The sequence below is a fragment of the Eublepharis macularius genome, chromosome 4 (genome assembly GCF_028583425.1).
Source record: "Eublepharis macularius isolate TG4126 chromosome 4, MPM_Emac_v1.0, whole genome shotgun sequence".
In the NCBI taxonomy this organism is placed as follows: domain Eukaryota; kingdom Metazoa; phylum Chordata; class Lepidosauria; order Squamata; family Eublepharidae; genus Eublepharis; species Eublepharis macularius.
The window spans coordinates 12,649,271-12,653,460 of record NC_072793.1 but is presented as its reverse complement, the minus strand read 5'-3'; the positions used below and the strand labels follow the sequence as shown (position 1 = coordinate 12,653,460).

The 4,190-nt window shown below is 45.7% G+C and overlaps 1 pseudogene; it reads right to left on the bottom strand.

Moving 5' to 3' along the window:
• Window positions 1-3,383: 3,383 nt before the first annotated feature.
• Window positions 3,384-4,190, bottom strand: LOC129329024 (PRELI domain-containing protein 1, mitochondrial-like; annotated as a pseudogene).

Sequence of the window (4,190 nt, the reverse complement as noted above, 5' to 3'; positions counted from 1 at the left end):
GCTTAGAGCTCTGATCAGTAGAACTAATTTATCTGGTAGGCCATGCTATATGAGGGGAAATGAGAAAGGCATGCTCTGGCATGCTCCTTCCAAGCTGTTTCAATAACCATGGAAAGAGGCCAGAGGTAGGGAGCTCATATTCTCCTGACCCTCACCCCCTATTTTATAAATGAATAAGGCACAGATCTAAATAAACGTATGTGAATTTAATTTGGCCCTTCAGTTAAGGCTAATTAGACCGCCACCCCTCTTAGTTCAAAAAATTACTATATTATTGTCTGAAACTTCTAAAAACCTTATTTGTGGTCTTGTTATTATTTACTGAGACCTTTGTAACCTTTTTACCAATCCTGTCTTTTACAAGATTGGTAAAAAGGTTAGAAAGGTCTGTGAAGGTCTTTGTTCCATCTTGTTCAGAACATTTTTTGTACGTGTCTCATGAGAGAGCTATAATATGTTTCTAGCCCTTATTGGACACGGGCCTCAAAGTGTTAGACAGTATACACTGAAAGCTCAGTGGCCCAGTAATGGCTGTACAAAATTTCTGTTGGTGGCAGGGGGCTTCCTTTGAGGCAAGGGGGGATTCACAGTGGCACTGCTATCAATACAATTTGAGAGAATGATCCTGGTTAGAATTTCAGGCTAAGATTTGGGAAACCGAGGCTTGATTTCCTGCTCTGCCACGGGGGTTCACTGGGTGTCCTTGGACCAGTTACTCAATCTATTTCAGAAAAATTTGAGGGAAAAAATGGAGAAAAGAAAGATGTAAGGTGCTGTGGGTCCCCTTTGAGGAGAAAGGTAGGGTATAAATGAGATAAATAGTAAAATAGCTGAAGAAAACGGGGACAGATAAAATTAGGCTGGTGGGTGTGGGTGAGAAGGAAGCGGAGAGGGGCTGACATGGGGGCTGTCAGGAGGAGAAAAAGGAAGTAGTGTGGTGTGGAAGGGGATACAGGAGAAAGTGTGGTCCCTTGTGGGTTCCCCATGGCACAACTGGGCCTGGCCTAGCCAGACTGTGTAACTGGAACCAGACTGGCAGTTGGCAGCGCACAACTTTTCCTGAGGAGAGGCTGCCAGAGAAAGGGAAGGAGAGAAAGCTGAAGATGGACAGATAAAAGTAGGTTGGCTGGTGGGTTGAAAGGAGAAAAAGCAGAAAGGGGAGGGGGAGAATGGACCTGTGGACACTTACCGCAAAGGGTCCTTCTCCTCTGAGGAAAGGAGGGCATCTTGGGTGATTCCCACCATTCAATCAGGGAGGCAGGAACTAATTTTCTTCCTGTCTAGTGTGTGGGACACCCTCTCTCTCCAGAAAGCAGTAACATTGAATTTATCATTCAGCAACTGTCAATACTGAGAGAAAAAACACCTGTGGCATTAGCATGTACTGTAAATAAAGCATAACCCAGAGGAGGTAGGAGAATGAGGCAGCAGAGTAAAGGAAGATGAAGACCCAGGCGGGGCAAGATGTCCTCCTTTCCTCAGAGGAGAAGGACCCTTCACGGTAAGTGTCCAAAGGTCCGTTCTCCCTCTGAGGCGGAGGACATACTGGGTGCTCTCAAAGCAGTTTCCAGTTTCTGGGTGGGATGTGGTCTTCGTCCAAGATCATGCGCTGCAGTACTTTTCTACTACAGTCAGTGTCCGCTGAATCATATAGATTTGATTAGTAGCATCTTACTAAGGTCGAGACTGACAACCCCTTGTTGCTGCCTTGCAGACTTCTTCTACAGCAGTGTTCCTGTGTAATGCTGCACTGGTAGTAGCACTCCTCAAAGAGTGAGCTGGTATTCCACAAGGAACCTCTACGAAGAGAGTTTTAGGAGTTTTGATGGTGTGTTTTGCTATTGGCACCTACAGCTGCTGAAGGCATTTTCTTCCCCAAATTGAGGGGAGATATATTTAAGAACAGTAAGTCTTTCTGATTCACACTGTTCGGATCATATAGGCCTTGAGCATCCTTCTGACCTCTAGGTTGTATCAGAGCCTCTCCCTAGGCTATTTAGGGTACAGATAGAAATATGGTAGCCTTATCTCTTCCAACTTATGGAATTTGGAATACGCTTTTGGAAGACAGTACAAGGTATCACCTTAACATTGTGAAAAATACAAAGTTCAAGTCTGACTAATTCTTCTGGCAGACACGGACATAATGAGGAAGATAGTCTTCATTCTCAGCCTTCTCAGGGGAACGTCCTTGACCAGTTCAAATGGATGTTTGGTCAGGGCTGTGTAAAATGTCTACTGAGTGAGGGCTTCCCAATAGGAGTTGTAAATTCTGAGCATGAACTGTTTTCTGAATGCTAGGAGAGTGTTGGCCACCTCTCAGGAATATACCCATCTTAGGAAGGCGTTCCTTTCTATTTCCACACGGTTAAGCAGAGTAAGTCTAAATGAGAGAGCCAACTCGGTCCCTGCTGTAGCTTGACCGGAGAAGTTGGTAGGATGAGAGGTGAGGATATCACCATCTGTTGGAGGGTGGAAAGGCATGGTCTGTTATTGGTAAGGGTAGTAGTACATAGAGGAGGCCTAATAGCCACTGCAATATCAGGGCATCAGCTTGTGGGTGGAACAAACCTTGTCATGTACCCCAGTAGTTGATGGATGTGTTGGGACGCAAACAGGTCCATGAGGTGTTGCGAACTGGAATGTTATCCATTGGATGAGATCTTTCTTAAGGGACTATTCCCCTGTTGTCCTCTCAGCCAGTCTGACTGGATATTGGATATGCCTTTGATGTGTTCAGTTGAGATCGAGGCTAGGTAACCTTCTCCCAGGTAAGTATCCTTGCTGCCTCCTTGTGCCGCCTCAAGGTCTTGGATTCCCCCTGCTTGTTTGTATATGTTTTGTCTGCAACCTTGTCCATACAGGTCTCTGAACTGGAATAGGGCCAGACAAATTGCTCACATTTCTAAGACATTGATATTGATAGGAAGACATGCCTAACCTTTAATGATATGTACCTGAGCCATTAGGAGAACACCTAAGAGATCAAAAGCATAAGTTAAGCTTTTAGAGTAGGCAGCCTGGCTTTTCTAACAAGCAGGTGCCACTCTACTGAATTGGTCTGTGCTACAGATATATTAGATGGAAGCCTCAAGGAGGTAAATGTAAACAGGAAGACTCATCCAGTTAATCACAGTTTTGAAGATCAGTTCCTACCAGCACAATAGGTCTTGGCAGTGGACTGAATTGGAAGTCTGTTCTTTTAATGATAATTACACCTTTAGAAAGAAGATGATTGTCAGATTTGTATAGTTTCAATTAAAAAACGTAAAATCTAGAAGACTGATTGGTCAGCTCCATCTCCCAAGGGCAGTAAAGCCCAATTACAGGTGAGCTCCACAGTACTACTTTAGTGCCTGCGCTGATGGCACTCCGGTCCCCATTGTAGGAAAGCTGCTTTTTCATACATATTGTTGCTGTGGCTTCTTTTTTGTAGCTGCCTTGCTAGCCAAGTCCTTTGCCTTCTCTGTAGCAGCCAAGGCAGTCTCCTTGACTTTCTCCATTGCTTCTTTTGCCGTTTCCACCAAGGTTTTAGATGGTGCTTCACCTTGCATTTTGGCCAATACATACTCAAATCCTTTGGTGCTCTTGGTCACATTGCTTTTTAAAGCTGGCCAAGCCAAACTCCTGGACAGCGCGTGAGACACCAAAGTGGCTGGAGGAGACCCAAGCTTCCCGCTTGACTTCTGTCCAGTTACTGTTCTCTGGGTTCTCTTTGCAAACACAACGTTCCTCTACCACCATAAGTCGTGCATGGTTGATGTTCCAGGTGAATGTGGTCATAGTGTGGTTCTGTGGGTCGACAATGGAATCTTCCAGGATGTAGACAGAGCGACATTTCCAGACATTGGCTGGAAAGAAGCGCTCTGCCCAGTGAGGCATCCTGTTGGTCTTAGGAGCCGCCTGGAAAGCAGCTTCTGGTCTTCTGTCACCTCCCGATGTAAGATATCTTCTGGTTGTTGTGGGTTTTCTAGGCTGTATTGCCGTGGTCTTGGCATTATAGTTCCTGATGTTTCGCCAGCAGCTGTGGCTGGCATCTTCAGAGGTGTAGCACCAAAAGACAGAGATCTCTCAGTGTCTTCTGTTAGGACATGTTTACTGTAAGGGTTGGGGTAGCGCTGCCAGAAGGCGGCAAAGACTTGGTCCCAGGGGCCCTTGAGGACGCTCAGGGTCAGGAAGTACTTCCCCAT